General features: G+C 40.9%; 1 pseudogene; it reads right to left on the reverse strand.

Annotated features, from left to right (window-relative positions):
• Positions 1 to 12318: 12318 nt before the first annotated feature.
• On the reverse strand, positions 12319 to 15468 carry LOC132369867 (calcitonin receptor-stimulating peptide 3-like; annotated as a pseudogene).
• Between the last annotated feature and the right edge of the window lie 4226 nt (positions 15469 to 19694).

Genomic DNA, 19694 nt, shown 5'->3' on the forward strand with positions numbered 1-19694 from the left:
GTTGCAAAATTCAGAGGCCTTCCTCCCCAAGTCCAAGTCTTTAGTGATGAAAATTAACAAGCACTGTACATCAAGCTAATGACTTACAAGCTAAACTTACAGGTGTTGTCTGCTGTGAATAGATGTAACTTTAATATAAGGGCCATTAGAGTAAATTGAGTAACTTTAATGTAGAGAGAATTTGGATGTATATCATGTTTTATAAATCACATGCAGAGGATACACTTGGCAAGCTATTCCCCTAAAGGACCTAGATTAGGAAGATTTCTGTGATTCCAAGAAAAAGGTGAAAGATAAATGATCTGAAACTTCCAACTTTCAAAATTTCAAGGACAATATTTTACTTCAATTTTAATGTTATGAGGGATATTGGAGCACCTTGTTGGAAAATCTACTTGTGGGTCCATTCCTGCCCACTCTTCACACTCGATAGTATACAGTTACCTTTGTACTCAGATGTGCCTTCCCCCTCCAGGTAAATCAAATAATCATCTACATACTTACTGGGGGATGACACATTAGTTTCTAACACTGATTAATGTTAGTCATTTCATGTATATATATCAACAACAAAAAAACCCATCCAATGTATGAGGGACCTCAGCAAATTCAAAAAGAGTGGCCAAGCTGAATAAACAGAGAAAATTTTCCTTAATGAAATAGGACATTCAGTTTAAACTTATCATGAACTGGTCACAGTCCCAGACAGCAAATAGAAACAAATGTTAATTATCTCTTGGAGATTTAAACCCAGACCAATAAAAATTCCAATTGATTAAGTACCAATGAACACAAACTAAAAATTGAAAAATCACAAAAATACCCATGGAAGAAGTCATCATAAATAAGAGTCATCAGAAATAAGAAACTGAAAAATCAGACCCACAAATAATGCAGATACAGGAATTTTTGGTTTCAAAACAAACTTGTCCAATATTGTTAAATAAATTAAAAAATGATGTTAAAATTTTTATTAGTCAGCTTGGGATACCACACGCTGGGTGGCTTAAAGGACAGGAATTTATTTTCTCCCAGTTCTAGTTGCTGGGAAGTTCAAGATCAAAGTGCCAGCTGACTCGGGTTGGGGGGTGGGGAATGTGATGCCCAGATCCCAACTAAAGTGATCCTCAGGCATTTGCTCTGGCAAGCATGCAGCATCTCTCCCAAAAGAAGCTTCTCATTCTGGCTCCAAAGGTGACTTTGGGGATTATGGAATCTCTTGTTCCCTCTCTAGAGACATATACCTGCCTCCTGGTTTCACCCTCTAAAATGCTTCTTGATCTTGGCTCTTAACTGACACTTAATGTAGGTGTTGGACTTAGACCCCTTTTCCTGTCCCTGACCCTTTTCAATCTCTGACCTCCTCTTCCAAGTTCAGTGCACGATTCCTTAAGTTCTCCTCACTATGCAGTCTCAAACAGGTACACTTAACTATAACAGCTTGTATAAGGGATCTGTTCATCATTCTTTTATGTAAAACACAGGTATTAAGTTATTAGCATCCTCCAAGTACTGAGTGCTATATGAGGCACTCTGGAGACTGCAAAGGAAAAATAGATTAATAGTCCCTGCTTTTAAGATACTTAGAGTTTAAGAGAGGAGACAAAGATGTTAACCAACTATACTATCATATATTCAGAGCTATAATCAAAGTGTTGTAAACCTTGCTGTTTGAAGTGTAGCCTTCAGTTGAACAGCATTAGCGTCACTGGGGAGTTTGTAAGAATTACAGAATCTCTTGCCCCATCCCAGACCTACTGAATTAGAATCTATATTTTAATATAATGTGCGCATGAGTCACCTGGGGATGCCAATGCTGCTGGTGCATGGATCACGCTTTGAGGCGTGAGGTTGTAGAGTACAAAGAAAAGGATAATTCTGCCTAGCTGAGTGAAGGGATAATGGTGTCACTGAAAGCATCACAGAAGGGGTATCATATGCATTGGGCAAGGAAGGACAGAGAAAACTTTGCTTAGCAGATTGGGAGAGAGGACAGGTGGATGGGCAGTCAGGCAGAGGAGATAACACAAATAAAGACATAGGGACATGAAGAGTATATTTGGAGAATGGTAAGTAGTAATTGTATTGGAAAAATGGATGAAGACGAAGTTGAAAATATAGGCTGGGACCATATTTTGAGAAATCTTTTATGCTATGAAAAAGACAGTAGAAAACAGGGATTCCAGAAGTTCTTTGAGTGGAGGAGCAACAAGATCATATCTGTCTCATTGAAATGAAGAGGGTAGATTGAATGGGAGAAAGCCAGACCACAGCAAGAAGCCAGGAGGAGGTTACTGCAATAATTCAGGCATGAAATAAATAAGAGCTGGAACTAAGACAATGGTTGTGGGAATTGCAGATACTTTGAACTAATAAGTTTGTATTAATTTGTTATGCAGCAATAGATAACTAGCTCACATTTTACTACCTGGAACTGGGATCGAGAAATATGTAAGAATGTGAGAGCAGTAATGAAATCAGAGAATAGGCAGTGGCTGGAAGAGTTTTGAAAAGCATGTATGAGAAAGTGCAAATTTCCTTGAACAGACTTTAGTAGAAATCTGGACTTTCAGGATGCTGATCGTGGGGATTCAAAAGGAAGTGAGGAACATGTTATTGGAACCTGGGGAAGGAAAATCCTTGTTACATAATGACAGAAACTTAGCAAAATTATCTCCAGCAGTTATGTGCAAAGAAGAAATTGTGAGTGATGAACTTCAGATTTTACAGCTAAGGAGATTTCCAGGGAAAGTGTAGAAGGTGCCACCTGACTTCTTCCTGTCATTTATAAAACATGGGGGAGGAGAGTGACAACTTGAGGGAAGAACAAAACAGGACCTAATGATTTTGAAAAATCAGCCTCTCCAGATGGCAAAAGATGTTAAGGGATTCACTGTTGGGAAATCATGCTCTGGAGAAAAGGCTGAAGCTATTACTATACCTTTTGCTAAAATGTCATAAAGATCAAAAGTCAGAGTATTCAGCCACACTCAGGATTCTTTCAAGAGATTCAGAGTGCACCTCACAGATCTTTTCAATTGTGGATGAAGAATGTCACCCATCATATCAGTAAGCAAAGGATGTTGGGACCAACAAGCCATCAGCCACTGCAGTTGTCCCTGTGCACCCTGAGGAGACTCAGGATGGAGAAAAGCAGGATGCTGGCCCTAGGTAACTAAGGTGCGTATCAAATGAATAATTTCAGTGAGCCTGGACTCTTGCATCTTCCCATACATAGAAAAGAGCTAAATTCATTAACTTGAGATGACTGTTTGTCTTTAATTAACAGTAATCTTTTGATGTTCTGACTACCTGGTTTTGTTGCAAAAACTCCTATTTAAAAAAAAAAAATTATTTATTTTATTTTTAGCTGTGTTGGGTCTTCATTGCTGCTCATGGGCTTTCTCTAGTTGCGACGAGCGGGGGCTGCTCTTTGTTGTGGTGAGCGGGCTTCTCATTGCAGTGGCTTCTCTTGTTGCAGAGCACCAGCTCTAGGCGTGCGGGCTTCAGTAGTTGTGGCACGCGGGCTTAGCTGCTCCATGGCATGTGGGATCTTCCCAGACCAGGGCTCGAACCCGCGTCCCCTGCATTGGCAGGCGGATTCTTAACCACTGCGCCATCAGGGAAGCCCCCAAAACTCCTATTTTTTAAAATTAATTTTTATTGGAGTATAGTTGATTTACAGTGTTGTGTTAGTTTCTGCTGTACGGCAAAGTGAATCAGTTATACATAATACATATACCCACTCTTTTTTAGATTCTGTTTCCGTATAGGTCATTACAGAGTATTGAGTAGAGTTCCCTGTGCTATACAGTAGGTTCTTATTAGTTATATATTTTATATATAGTAGTGTGTATATGTCAACCCCAATCTCCCAGTTTATCCCTTCCCCCCTTTCCCCTTTGGTAACCATAAGTTTGTTTTCTACATTTGTGACTCTATTTCTGTTTTGCAAATAGGTTCATTTGTACCATTTTTTAGATTCCACATACAAGCACTATTGTATGATATTGTCTTTCTCTGTCTGGCTTACTTCACTCAGTATGCAGTCTCTAGGTCCATGCATGTTGCTGCAAATGGCATTATTTTGTTCTTTTTAATGGCTGAATAATATTCCACTGTATATATGTACTACATCTTCTTTATCCATTCCTCCATCGATGAACACTTAGGTTGCTTCCATCTCCTGGCTATTGTAAATAGTGCTGCAGTGAACACTGGGGTACATGTATCTTTCTGAATTATGGTTTTCTCTAGATATATGCCCAGGAGTGGGATTGCTGGGTCAAATGGTAGCTCTATTTTTAGTTTTTAAAGGAACCTCCATACTGTTCTCCATAGTGGCTGTACCAATTTACATTCCCACTAACATTGTAGGAGGGCTCCCTTTTCTCCACACCCTCTCCAGCATTTATTGTTTGTAGATTTTTTGATGATGGCCATTCTGACTGGTGTGAGGTGATACCTCATTGTAGTGTTGATTTGCATTTCTCTAATAATTAATGATGTTGAGCATCTTTCCATGTGCTTCTTGGCCATCTGTATGTCTTCTTTGGAGAAATGTCTATTTAGGTCTTCTGCCCATTTTTGGATTAGGTTATTTGTTTTTTTGATATTGAGCTGCATGAGCTGTTTGTTTATTTTGGAGATTAATCCTTTGTCGGGCGCTTTGTTTGCAAATATTTTTTCCCTTTCTGTGGGTTGTCTTTTCGTTTTGTTTATGGTTTCCTTTGCTGTTCAGAAGTTTTTAAGTTTAATTAGGTCCCATTTGTTTTGTTTTGTTTTGTTTTTCATTACTCTAGGAGGTGGATCCAAAAAGATCTTGCTGCGATTTATATCAGAGGGTGTTCTGCCTATGTTTTCTGCTAAGAAAAAACTATTATATGTCAGCTCCTCCCTCACCTCTTTGGAGCAGTCCCTCAGAGTTATCTGAAAGGCTGCCTTCTTGACGTAAGTCCTTAGCAAGTCCGCCAAATAAAACATAATTCTCAACTTTTAGGTTTGCTTTTTTTTTCAGTTGACACAATCAAGTCAGAAAGCCTCTAGGAGACTTAAGAGCATTGTCCCTCAGCTATCTTGGCAGGAGCTAAGGATAGAGAAGTGGATAGAGAAGTTTGCTGTTAGTGTATAGAAATGCAACCACTTCAGTTGATTCCACATGACCTATAGACAGGCCCAGCATTCCTTGGGAGCTTCCCAAGTCAGGTGTATGTGTTACTGCTTTCTGGTTTTGCTAGGGTTTTGTGGAATTGCCTTTGCATTCCCAGGTCATGCCCTAGGCCCAGTCTTCACAAGACTAAAGGAAGAATAGCCTTAGTGATCCTGCCTGATCTGGCATCACCTATTCTCAGCTCTGGAATCCTCAGCTGTGGCTCCTGGATGTTCTGCCATCTCCAGAAACCCAGTCATCAGTGATCAAGGGTACAGCTCTCTAGCAAAACTGGTCTTCCTTGATGAGGCTCTGTGATGGTATGTGCCATACAACTGCCACCTTACAAGCTCATTTTTCTTCCAGTTTTAAATCTGCCATGCTTCGTGAGACTTTCAATAACTTTCTGTACCTGGATAGAAGACTGATAGTTCTCATTGGCAGAGGGGAAATAGTTGACTTGACTTGGATCCAATGATTGACCAACTTATTCAGGCTCTTCTTACCTCTTACTTCTCTAGTTGTTTTGTTCACTTGACGGAATCCTGTTCATTTTAGAGATTTGATATGATATCACATCCCCAGGGAAGTTTTTAAAAATCTAGATCAGGTTAGACTATAGTCCCCCTGTGCCTACTCCAAAGATAGCATTTAACACAATGGGTTCTAATTGCTTCTTTCCTAAATGCTGCAAAGACTTACTATACCTGACACCACATTAAGTGCTACAACAAAGAGCAAAATGGATGTGGTTCCTGTGTGAATGGGACTCTCAGTCTAAGAGGAAATAGATATTAATAAAATAATAAATCTGAATGTATAAACTAAACCTGAAATAGTGAGCTGAAAGAAAGGTATATCCAATCTTTGAAATCAGATAAGAAAGGAATGTAACGTAGACTCTGGGAGTGGTCATCTGGGAAGGCTTCCATGAGGAAGCAATGCTTAGCTGAAATCTGAAAGATAGAGTTACCTGGGAATAGAGAAGATATAAGGACTCTAGAACAAAGAAACAGAATGTGGAAAGGCCCCGTGTAGGAAGAACATGCAGGTTCTGACAAATTGAAAGAATACCAGTGTAATTGGAACTCAGAGTGGGAGGGAGAGCATGGTAAGAAATGAGCCTGGAACAATAGTCAGGTTTCACATCATCCGTAGCTTTGTGGACTATCTGAAGGGTTTTATACAGGACCTGGCAGGTTGTTGACTCTCTTTACGAAGGCAAGAAACCACTCCTACAACATTCCTAGATCCACAGTTTAGCCAAGCTCTCCAGGGAGCCTCTAGAGTACCCCTCTTTATGGAAACAATTAATCTCATCATGGTCCTGGCAAGCCTGTGTAGGAGAGATGAGGCCCAGATTTATAGTTCTTGGGTCGGGGCCCTACAAGAGACAAGGGCAAGACGTTTGTTAGCTCTACCAATCATTTATGTGCAGCAGCTGCTACAGGAATATCCAGAAAAGTTTCACCAAGAGTAGAAACATCTGAGGACCCAAATAATTGCAGAGCCTTCTCCCCTACCCCAGATACATTCTTGAGAATGAATAGGTAATTGTCTAGAATGAATCTAGCTAGTGAGATGGCTAAATCCAACTAGGGACTTCATAGTAAAGAAAATATGATTTACTTTAAATCCCCAACGATTAATACCTTCAGAAGTGTGGTCTCACTCATAGCTAATTCTCCCTGGATATTTTGCCCAAGAATGAATTTGTTGAGAACCCAGTGAAGCAGGAGAGGAAAGAAAGTGAATTCTGCTCACTATTGGAGGAATTTTCTAAGAGTCAGAATGATCCAAAGATAGAATGAGCTATATCAGGAGATGGTGACATCAAAATTTCAAAAGTAAGCTAGTAGACCACTTCAGAGTTTTATAGAGTAATTCAAGCATGAGGGTTGTGCTACACGATCTTAATGGTTTCTTCCCACCATGAGAATCTTAGAGGCAGAAAGAATGATGTGAAAGAGTAGCTACAGGATGGAGAGCATTGAGAACTCAGAGAGAGAAAGAGGCTCTGGTAAAAAGCACTCAATAATGAGGAGGAACAGGACTTAATTTTGTTTGGAGTGGAAGCCACTTATGCCATTGCACCTAATATGATCTGGGCTTGGGAACCAGGGGAAAGAAATCTGACAATGCATCCTTTCTGGGAACTGTGACTTCCAACTTAAACTCAGGTCTGCTCATCTAGCCAACTTCCCTTGAATGTGTTTTCCAGGGAAATCACTAAAGTTACCATGGTTTGGATGGATATTAGTTATCTATTGCTGTGTAGCAAATTATCTCAAAACTTAGCAGCTCTGAAGAACAAAAACTTAATATCGCATACAGTTTCTGAGAGTAGGCTCTCTGGGAGAGGCTCAGCTGGGTGGTTCTGGCTTGGGGTCTCTCTTGAGGTTGCTGTCCAGCTCTCAGCTAGGTCTGCAGTCATATCCAGGCTCAAAGGGAGCTGGAGAATCCACTTCTAAACTCACTCATTTGGTTGTTGACAGGCCTCCATTCTTCACTGGCTATTGGTCAGAGACCTGCATTCCTTGACACACAGACTCCTCCACAGCCTGCTTGAACAGCCTCGTTTCATAGCATCTGGTTTCCCACAGAAGAAGTGATTCAGGAGGGAGAGAAACGTGAGCAGGTAAGTGAAATAGTGCTCCCAAAGGAAGCAGGACTTGTATCTAGAATATATTAAGATCTTTTACAACTACATAGTAAGAAGATAAGGTGTCCAATTGAAAATGGGAAAAATAGTGGAATAGGAACTTCATGAAAGAATATAAACAAATGGCCAATAAGCATATCAGTAGTTTTTAGGGAGATAAAAATTAAAACTCACAATTAGAATCTGCTACAGTATCATAAGAATGGCCAAAATTATAAAGGCTGAAAATAGCAATCATTGTCAAGGTTGTGTGCAGCAAGTTAAATGATCTGACATTTATGCTGGGAGTGTAAAATGGCAGAGCCATTTGTAAACTGGCAGAGTCAGTTTAGTCATAACAGACGTTTACCATACAACTTTTAGCTATTTATCCAAGAGAAATGGCTTCAACTGTTCCCAGAAATATTTATACATGAATGTTCATAAGAGTGTCATGCATAATAACCAAAACTGAAAGTAATGCATCTGTCTGTCCAACAGATTTTAGTATGCAATGGAATGCTACTTAACCCCTCCTCGACAATCCTTGAGAATTAATACTCAATTAATATCCAATTAGTTTCCCAAATAACTATATAATGATATATGCAACAATATAAATAAATCTCCCAAACAAGATGCTGAGTGAAAGGAGCTAGATAAAAAAGAGTACATAGCATATATTTATCAAAAAATGAATTCACAGTGATAGAAATTACATCAGTGATTATGAGAGGCAGGGGTTTGGAGGATATTGACTTCAAAATGGCATGAGGAACCTTCTGAGATGATGGAAATATTCCATACCTTCTACTGTGGTGATGGTTACATAGATTTTATGGTATACTTTTGGTAAAACTCATGGAAATATAATTCATCTATATAATTTTATATTATATAATTTATACCTTATGAAAGTAGATTTTAAAAGTAAAAAAAAACCCTTTATATTATGTAAAATAAAATGTTTTTAGAAATACAAGGGGCTAATTCACAGAGACAAAAATAACACTTGGAAACTTTACTGCCCTCTCCTAGTCTTTGCAAGATCAACTACCCAGGCAAAAATAATATATAAGAATAATGTAATTAATCTTTTAATTATATATGCATAGATATATACATAGATAGACACTGATATAAAAGTTTTTAGCTCAGGGAAAGTACTTTATTTTCTGTTATTTTTATAACATTTGTGAGAAAGGACCATATAATATGCCTCAAAGAAAATTTAACTAAATTTCCCAAGCAAAAAATTATAGAGATCACTTTACCAAACCTCAATGCAAAAAACCTGGAACTAAATAACTGAAATGTAATTTTAAAAGCTATTTTAAATTTGAAATTTCTCTACTAAATAACTTTTGAGTTAAGAGTAGATAGCAAAAGAAAAATTAAAGGTGATGTTAAAAATGACAACTTTACTTCTCAAAACATGATGCTTATTTTCCTCTGAGTTCATCTTAAAGATGAACTCAGAGGAAAATAAGTCAGAAGTTCATAGTTTTATAATTTATTTATTAACTCAACAGATATTTATTGAAGGGCTACCATGTTCTAGAAATTTTTCTGTGCTCCAGGGATATAGGTAAATATCCATATAACTTCCTTCATAGAGTTACATGCTAGTGGAAGTACATAGACCAAAAAAACCCACTAAATATGTAACATTTTAGATGGTGATAGGTTCTATGTGGATAAGATAATGGTAAGTTCTATATGGATAAAATAAAGCTGAATAAGGTGGGCAGACAGTGATCAGAGCCATTTCATATATAAGCATACAGGAAAGCCTTTTCTGAGAAGGTGATGCTTCAGCAGAGTTCTGAAAGGAAGGGAATGAGTCAGTCACGCAAACATTGAGGGAATAGCATGCTAGGCAGAGAAAATAGTAACTGCAAAGACCCAGAGGAAGATGGGAGTGGAGCAAGCAATGGGTCAGTTGGCAGGAGATCTGAGAAATATATAGGGTCAGGTCATGTGGTACCTGTTAGACTACCATAAGGAAAATACAGGTACACTACATCCAGAATGAAAAAGAAGATATAACCTCAAATATGAAAATTTTAAATTATAATGAAAAAGTATGATTTGCTAATGCATGTAAAAAATTTTAAATTAAAATTTCACAGAAATATATATAAATCAAGAATATACAGAATAAAATAAAATAGTAGAGTTGAATAATCTTGAAAAAATTGAAAACCTTGCAAGGAACTATGTTATAAAAAGAACTCTGTGAGAAACTTTTACAGGTGATTTACATCCAGCTTAAGGCAGAGATAGTTTTCACGCTATTTGCACTGATTTAAAACAGAACAATTTCAAGTTTGCCAACTCATTTGATACCATTGGCATAGCCCCAATTCTAGACTTAACAAAGGTAGTACAAAATCCTAAATAAATCACAAGCAAATTGAATTTGGAAATAAATTTTAATACATATCCTCTGACCAAGTGGAGTTTATTAAGAAGCCACTGCAATGCCCCAAGTGATTACTCTGTGAGATGGGGACTCAGTGGAGTATTCTGTACTTACGGGAGACATGGTCTGATCTGCTTTATGTACTACTGTGATGAGTAAAGAATGAATGGGAGCGAGGGTTATAGTTCTATGTGTTTCTGAGGAAATAACTAGAATCAGTAGGTAGTAGGAGATGACTTTTCTAATTAAAAAACCCCTCTTAACTGACTGCCCACCAGTGAAACTTGCTGCCGAGTCACCTTGGAAGTTACAGTCAGCAGTTTGTCACCGGCATTTCCAGCAAATGCCAGGGATGTTAACGCTGGGAAATTTCTGTATTTAATAAGCCTTTAGACCCTATGACATCCCAGATTCCTTCCAATACCGAACATCTCTGATTCTACAGCATGTATCACCTCAGTCTCCCCCAGTTAGAATATAAGCTCCATGAATGCAGGGGGTTTTGTCTGTTCTGTTCATTGCTCTAGTCCTGGAGCTCAAATAGGGTCAAGCATATAGCAGACACTCAATGATTATTTGTTAAATATAAGAATGTCTCTGTTAAACTTATTGCAGGACCTGAGCAACGCACTTTTCTTCTCTGCACATCAGAGAGTAAAAAGTTGGATTAGATGGCATCTGATGATCTTTCTAGGTCTGCCAGTGTGTGATCCCCTTTCAAACTGTGAGCCGTTGTTCTAAAGGGCTTTGCAGGCTCTGGGGTGTATGAAGGGGTGCTGTTGGGAGGAAAGGCAGGGATGGGTAAGGGCAAACCTGAGTCAAGGAGAAGAGAACAGATAACTTCTGGGGCTGGGGACCAGGGCACTCTCTGAAAATAAATGTGAATGTCTCTTTGAGATGCACAGGGTTCTAATTCCAGTAAAGGTGTTTCACTAGACACTGAGGATACAGGATACTGAGGACCCACCCCAAACATGGCATCATTGCCTCATTTGAGCCAGCCTGGCCAACAAAGTGTCACAGGTCCCTGAGGTTCTCATGGGAAAAACAGCATAAATAGCAGCAGGGACTCCTTTTAACTATATCGAAAATATATTTTGTATCTTGACGAAGTGCACAAATGAGAACATTTCTTTAAAGAGAGAGTTCCACTGAGGCTCAGCATTACTAGGCATCTCCAGACACCCACAAGGCAGCGATTTCATGTGCCCCTGAGGTTTAGCAGAGCAGCCAACAGGTTGGCTGACAGGGCCCAGATTTGCTACCAGATAAGCCAGTGAGACACGCGTCATATTTATAGAATACAGAATCAACTATAAAAAAGATGCACATTGGGTAATTACAATGATTTTATTCTGCATTTATCTTTAGTTTATTTCAAGCAAAAAGGAGTGTTTTCAATATCAAGAGGCATGCATATATGTGTGTCTTCCATGCTATTTCTTTTCAATAAGTTGCTTTCATTGCAAATTAAAAGAAATGGAGTTCAGCTCTTTGGTGACCTAGGAGAAAAAAAAAAGTAAGAACTAGAATATTATTACTTATTAACAGTGAGGCTCTTGTCATGTATTATCTCAATTACTTTTTATATTAATGATACAGGTAGGTACTTATTGTTGCTTTCAAGTTATATGGGGAAACAGGCTCAGAGAGGGTCTGGTCCATGGTCACATAGTTAGTAGAGGACAAACACAGTATTTGAACCCAAGTCTATGCTCTGAATCCAGATGTACATGACATTGTAGAGAATACTCCCAAAGGGTAGGGTCTTTGCCTTTCTAACTAAAAAACTAGAATAATCACAATTATAACTGTAGGGAACAGTGTTTTAAATGAATAGGATCTATATTTCCTGGCAGATGATCTCAGAGTCACTTGGAGACACTGAGAAAAAACAGAAATGAACCCAAATTCTAGGTGTTTTAGCTATTGGGACTCTGTTCTTTCTCCAGACACTGTGGTTGGCGCCTTCACTGTGGATTTTTTTGCAATACAGGACCAGGGAGGGTCAGACTGTGGCCTGCACTCCTGCAATACCCAGCCATCTGCCCTGCCATCTGAGGTACTAGGGCAGTTGTCTTCTTCCTGGAGTCATTTCACTGCTTAGGCCTGAAGGTCACTGCGGCGCCGGCCAAAGGCTTTGGAGCCCACGTTGGCGGGCATGAAGTTGTTCTTAACCACGCTCCCAGATCTGCTCAGCCAGCCTGCATCTTATGGGTCACATAGGTGGCAGTTACAGGATCTCTTCTGGGCAGTGATGCTGATTTGCAGGATAGAGAAAAAGAAAAGGCCTGTCAGTGAGAGGCTGAGGGCAGGTGCTACCCCATGGGACCAACATGGTAAAATTACTGCTCTGAGAGGCACCAATGAACTTTAAATATTTTTCCTAAACACAAAATCACCACAGACAATCATAGGGCATTAGGGAAAATGCCACAGTCACTCCCCATAGACGTTTCCAAGGATGTCAGAAAACCCAAATGTGCTCTGGGCAACAAGCCATGGAACACAGAACTATAGCAGCCAATCTTTTCTGTACAAGTAAACGAAAGCTTAACCAAGGCTTAGGTGACTAGAGAGATTATGGTGCCACACCCAACCTCATTCTTAAAGATTGTCTAGAAGATGCATCCCATTCACAAGGTACTGAGTACTCCTTAGGAAAAGGAAAATTCCCCTGTCCTCCTGGAAGAGGAAGCGAGTTTGCAGCATCAAGTCTCAGAGGTGCTTAGTGCTCCTGTTTTTGCTACCTGAGGTTATTCACAGGGACCACCCACTATGCCCTGACTCCAGCTACCGGGGGCTAAAGCTACTTGCCAGACAGGTCCCTGTATCCATGAAGTGTGGGATGTGGCCAGACCAATAACCACCACAGCTCAGGTGATTTTAGAAATATACTATTATTCCCCCAATGAAAGGCATGTTCAGAAGCAGGACTGAGAAGGTCTGCTATGAAATCTACAGGTACTCACAGGGCTGCCCTCTCTCTCCTGATCTCTTCCTGAATGATTCTCTCTGGCCTGCTCTCCCTCCTCCCATCTGATGTTCCAGACATCCACTGCCACAAAGAATGCCACTGATACTAGCCCAAAGAGCAACCAGAGAAGACCACATGCATCAAGTTATAGGAACAAAGGAATTAGAAAGGAGAGAAAGGGGTTGAGTAGGCACCTTGAGGCATGCCAACATGAGGGGTCATGGTCTTTCTCCAATACTCTGGCCATGACCCATTTCTTGCCAAGCATTCTGACCCCAGTTTTAGTTAAGGGGAATGCGTAAAACTTGTTGAGGTCCTATGTGTGGGTGCCCAGGACACAGGTACTCAGATTATTGCACTGCTTAGTTCTGGAGCTGTCTAGGCTACAGGGAAAAGTCAGGCTAGACAATACCATGCACCAGGGCTGCCCCTGCAGGCAGTCATGCAGAAGGTTAGAATAGGGAGAGGGCACCTGGAGCGAAAGCAGAGGGGCAGGAATGGGGGCGGCTCACGCATCCTCCATTAGGAGAACACAGAGGTTCACTGAGCCAGGGCAGTGTGGGGAAGGGCTGCGGGGGGAAGGGGTGACCTTTTCTGGCATTCCACATGCTGCTCAGTCCTTCTTGCTCTGCAGAGAGGCTCTTAGGGCAGATACAGGTGCAGCACATGCCTCTGAACAGGTACGGCCAGGTCAGGAGCTGGTGTGAGCTCCAAGCTCAGGGTGCACAGGGGGGTGGGGCTGGGGAAGGATGTCTGGTCCAGTGAGAACATGCACATCTCCACAGATTCTACCCATCTAAAGGCCTTGGACCTACCTCAGACACTGTGCTACCTGACAACATCCTTTGTAAGGGCTCTGGCTTCACCTTGCAAATGTGCAATGAAGATGCCTTGCAGGTGTGAAAGAATATCATGTGCAGGTTAACAAGGAGGGGCTAGATTTCTAAAATCCCCTGAGATACATGGGATTCATTTCCTGGCTTTACTTTACGAGGCTAAACTCCGCCAGTGCTGGGAGGTATCGTCAGTACTGCCAGACAATTTCCGGAATGAGGGAGTCCACAGCTTCCCCCACTGCTTTTAGAAAGGGATCTTTGTACATGTGGTGCAACCATAGTTCCTTCACATGACCTCTGTCTTCAGTGGAGGCTGTAGAAGAGCTGGGCCCCAGGCCAAGGTGAACAGTGACTGCTTGCTGGCTGCCTGTCCAGCTGTGTTCTCTCCTACCTGTCAGGATACATCTTCCTGGTGAGGCAGGGGAGAGGGTAAGTGCTGAGCAGAGGACAGAGCCTTACCTGAAGCCCTCCTGTCTCTTGCTTCAGCTCACGGGCCTTCATCTGCACATAATCGTTCATCATTGCAGCCAGTAGGAGGCGCATTTCCTTACTGGTGAGTGTAGCAGGATCAAAGCCATTCTCCAAAGCCCACCTAGGGAAGGGAAGCAAACCCAGTCCTGGCTCTGAGTCCCTGCCTACCCCCACCCCCAGGATAAGCAGCCAGGTTTCCTGGTTTCTGCATCTTCCCCTGAGGATGTGGCCGCCCCAACTGCCAACAGAAGAAATGAGGCCATTGTCTATCCAAAAATGCTGCTTCACCTGGAGTTAGGCTCTGGTGTGACCTCAAAGAAATGGTTTGCTGGCAACTGATGGTTAGATTTTCAGGAATTTTTTGAGCTTAGTGTTAAATGCAGCCATTATTAAAAATTAAATGATAATTATAATTTGAATCTGAAAATGGTTTCAGTTTAATAAATATAATTTGAATGAGGATGAGAAATTAGATGAATAGATCACATATCAGATTTAATAACAAATTTATTGGCCAAGTAGTTAGCAGACTAGGATGAAATCCATTTCTCAAATTATGGTTAAGTTAGTAAATAGCTTTGCTAAAGATAAAAGTGTTTGATAAAAAGCAACAAAAGTATGTTGTGAGGTTCAATGAGTTATATGAAATTTCTAATAACTAGTACTGTATATCTTATGTCTATTTGTAAACTGTGTGCTACACATCTTTCTATGATAAACTTATATATAAGTGTACATTTGTACATTACCACCACCCATCCCCCCACCTCCACCCACCAGGAGCCAGTTGCTAAAGATTCAGCACAAGCACAACTGAGAACACAGAACTGTATGATTCCAGGGGCCATGAGAGGTGAGAGTGCTCCTGGCAGGGCTGTCTCACCTGAATGGCGCTGCCTGGAGCATGCCTGCCTGGTTCAGGACCGGAATGCTGAGGACCAGGAACGGGGGGAACTTCCAGAAGCCCATGGCACCTCTCTGCAAGGGAAAAATGACATCACCACCTGCAGCAGTTCAAGTTCTGTGAGCCCACAGACCCAGGCTCTGCTCCTGTCTCTGACTCTAACTCCCTGGCGTCCTGACTTCAGGCTGGACATGTCACTTCCCTTCACCATCGTTTCCTTCTCACCAAAGTGGACTGCTGGAAGATCCAGTAAGCCTGTAGCATGCTTGACTTAGCAAAGAAACCTAGTGGGACAACTGGGTGAGGAGGTCTCAGTCTGTAGCCCCCTCCCCGTCACTCCACACATTCTCACATACAACCTGTTGGCCAGGACTCCTGGAGGACAGACTCCGAGTACCTGTCACCACAGCGTTTCCTATTGTGCAACCCAGAGCTGTCCTCCTGGTGTGGGGCTTTTGCTCATACCTGGTTGGGGGAGGTGGGTAGGGAGGACATATATCTGCGGTTGGAATCCCTGAGAAACTGAAGAACCAAATTCTACTGCTCAGCTGCTTCACACTTTGGCAAAGAGTACCCTGTGAGAAGCAAGCTGGCAGAGTCTTAATTTGGAACCCAGGACTTAAATGGGGGAAAAAAGCTCCTGGAACCTGCCACTGGGGCTTGCGTTTAACGGTTACCTGCCCCTCAGTCACTGCACCTATTTGCCATCCGCTTGCGCTGGCCCAGGTTCCGAACCCATTTCCCACGGACCATTAGGCGAGGGATGTGATCCGTGAGCGCACTGTCCGCACAAAGCCATTCCTGCTTCCTGCTCTGTAGGTGGTGCCTGGGGAGCTCCAGCATCCCGAAATTGACCTAAGCAAGTGTGCCGCAGGAGACAGCGAGACTGGAGCCCGCCCCAGTGCGGGGAGAGTGGAGCAGAGAATCCCCGGACTGAGACCATGTATTCACATTCCTCCAGACACCCATTCCACCCTGCATACTGAAGATGGGATCCTTGCCATGAAACAGTGAAATCTTTCACTTCATCTTTCACAAAACATCCTCGGTGTGATCAAATCCATAGACGAACATTATCGATTGTTTTCCATCACTCTAAAAGCAAATGTAGGGAGCTGTTTCTCTTTTCTGAGCACTGAGAGAACATAATAAATGATTACAAGGAAAGCTTTATGTTCTGAGAGACTTTTAGTGATTCTTGAGACCACCTCCTTACTGTCCCCCAAGGGGAGGTGAGGATGGGGGAGGAGGCATCTCGTCAGTGCTGTTAGACTGCTTGAGTCATGGATCAAGTTCCCCTTTGCTAATGTAGCCAGGGGAAGAATGCCAAAGAAGGAATGCTCCTTAATTTAAGTGAACTGGAGGTATTTACAGAATGAAAATCAATCTTTTTTGAAATTAAAAAAATGATCTGACCAAGGATCCTCTCCTGATCGATATTATGGTTAGATTAGAGTTTACTGATGTGGATTTCAGGCAAGGATGACCTCAGGATCATCCTTTTTGGATCTTCTCCCTCCTTCTGCTGCCTCCTTCTTCACGTAAGGTCCAATCTGAATGGTGTTCTCATAGGAACTTTCTAATGGCCTGACCCTAGGCTGTTACTTGTCATTTTGACAACATCCTGACCAAAGGCCTTATCTTGGAACGTCAGGCAGCTTGAGGGGCAGTGAAGAAATCCTTATTTGGGACTATTATATAGACCTTTGATATATAAACCTTTGTAATTCTTGCCAAAACAATTGTAAAACATGGATTATGTTAATCAATGAGCATAAATAATATGAGCTCAATGAGCATGATGAATGTTCACAAATCTGGGTATATGTGTAGGAATGTGTCGCTGAGGATGTCTGAATCTTATTGAAACCGTGGTCTAGAATTCCAGGAAAAGTTGACATCTAGTGGTAAAAAAATTAAAGACAAAGATACACTTATGTCTTTGTCTGTTCAGGCTGCTGTAACAGACTACCATGGACTGGGTGGCTTTTAAACAACAAAAATTTATTTCTTACCATTTTGGAGGCTGGGAAATCCAAGATCAAGGTACTGGCAGATTTGGTGTCTGGTGAGAGCCCACTTGCTGATTCATACATAGGTGTCTGTCTTCTCGCATGGCAGAGGGGCAAAGGAGCTCTCTAAGGTCTCTTTTATAAGGGCACTAATCCCATTCATGAGAGCTCCACCCTCACGAGCTAATCACCTTCCAAAGGCTCTACCTCCAAATACTAACACATTGGGGAATGGGTTTCAACATATGAATGTTGGGGGAACACAAGCATTCAGTTTACAGCATCATAGAACTACTGGAAGATAAGAGCAAAACCAGTTGGGTGACCTTGGCTCATGCTTAGTGTCCCAGTGGAGCTATTAATACCACCCCCTTTCACTCTCAGAAGGATACCAGTATGGACAGCGTCTTAGTCCATTTGGGCTTCTGTAACAAAATACCACAGACTGGTTAGCTAATAATCAACAGAAATTTATTTCTCACATTCCTGGATTCTGGAAGTCCAAGATCACTTCCTGGTTAAATATATGGTTGTCTTGTTGCTGTATCCTCACATGGTGGAAGAGGATAGGGATCTCTCTGGAGCCTCTTTATAAAGCACTAATTCCATTTATGAGGGCTCCAATCTCATGGCTTAAGTATCTCCCAAAGGCCCCACCTACTAATATCATCACATTGGGTATTGTGTATGGACACAAACATTTCAGACCATAGGCAACAATAAATCTTATTGTTGCCTAATATATATGTCATTAGTCTAGGGTATGTGGTCAGTCAGTGTAAACTCTGTGATGGTATCATCATTAGATGAGACCTAGTACTATAGAAGACAGGAGAAATAGACTGCACTGGAGGTGAAAAGAAGGAAGACAGATCCCATAAAAAGATAAAGCTGCTGATAGGCAAGCCCTTTATCCTCCAGGCAACAGAATCTACTACACCTCTGATATCTGAAATAAATGTGTCAAATATGAGAGGTATGTGAAGTGTTTGAATGAGAATGTGTAGTTTATTAGGATACATACATATTTGTCATTATTCATCCTTTACTAAGTGCAATTTCTTAGCTGCTGGAAATAGAAAAATGAACAAGAAAAGGATTCTGCCCTCAGGGAATACTAGATCTACTTCAGTGTGTATTAACAAGCTCTCTTCAATCTTGGAGTCATTTTCATAAGCCCAAGTTACAGAAAATCTTTACTTCCCAAATCACTTCCCTTAAGGAACTCTACCACATACTTAGAAAAGGTCTTGAACTCCTAATATATTTATAAAAGCATGGAACATAAAAATGAAATCAAAAAATTTTAGGCAATCATCTAGAATTTTCTGTCCAACAAAACTCTGAATTTTCTGTAATGATGTAAATATTCTGTACTTGTACTGTCTGATGCCATAGCCACTAGCCACATGTAGTTATTGAACACTTGATATTGGTTAGGGCAACTGGGCAACTGATTTTTAAATGTTATTGAATTTAAATGTAAATTGCCACATAGCTAGTGGGTACTGTTTTGGACAGTACAGATTCTAGACCTTTTTTGATTCTCAATTAAAATAGTCAAGTTTTTTGCTCTTTTTACTTGGATGTTTTAGCACTGTAGGGATATAACCTATGTCCTAAATGAAAGTGGGTAAATCACAGGAATGACAATTCTACAATCTCCATATTTAATGGGAGAAATGTGTTTATTCACTCAATCAAATTAGATTTAGCGAGCACAACTGTGTGCTGGGCACAATGATGAGATATGATGTACATGGACTTGCCCCCAGGAGATTATAGGGCTTCAGGATAAATAATTCATCAGTGCTGGTAATGGGTATCATTTAATGCCCATATTAGAATATTTTTTTTCTACTCTTTTTCCTTTCCCAGACACCAAATCAGATGTATCAGAAGTTTCTGGCTGCTTAAGCCTTAAAATAAACGGAGGTCAGGCAATATCTCTGTACTGTGAAAAGGGGACTTCCATGTTCTGATGACTGAGGACATGGAAGTGACTGAGAATAAGGTATTTAATTTCCTGTCCATTAAAGAAAAATATTGAGAAGCCCAGGCAGGAGAGATGTAGAGGCATTTCTTATGAAGATTAACTTACTGGTGAGGTATTATTTATAAAAATAAGTAAAAAAAGAAATCAAGAGAATGATAGAGACTTCATCTGTTTTCTTTTCTAATATCTGTGCATTGGAGGAAGATGTAATGATATTCCTGGCACGTCATTTTGCCCTCTGGAACCATCAAACATTGTAGATGTGATTAGGTAGAATCATTTA

Source organism: Balaenoptera ricei, chromosome 8 (assembly GCF_028023285.1).
Source record: "Balaenoptera ricei isolate mBalRic1 chromosome 8, mBalRic1.hap2, whole genome shotgun sequence".
Classification (NCBI taxonomy): Eukaryota; Metazoa; Chordata; class Mammalia; order Artiodactyla; family Balaenopteridae; genus Balaenoptera; species Balaenoptera ricei.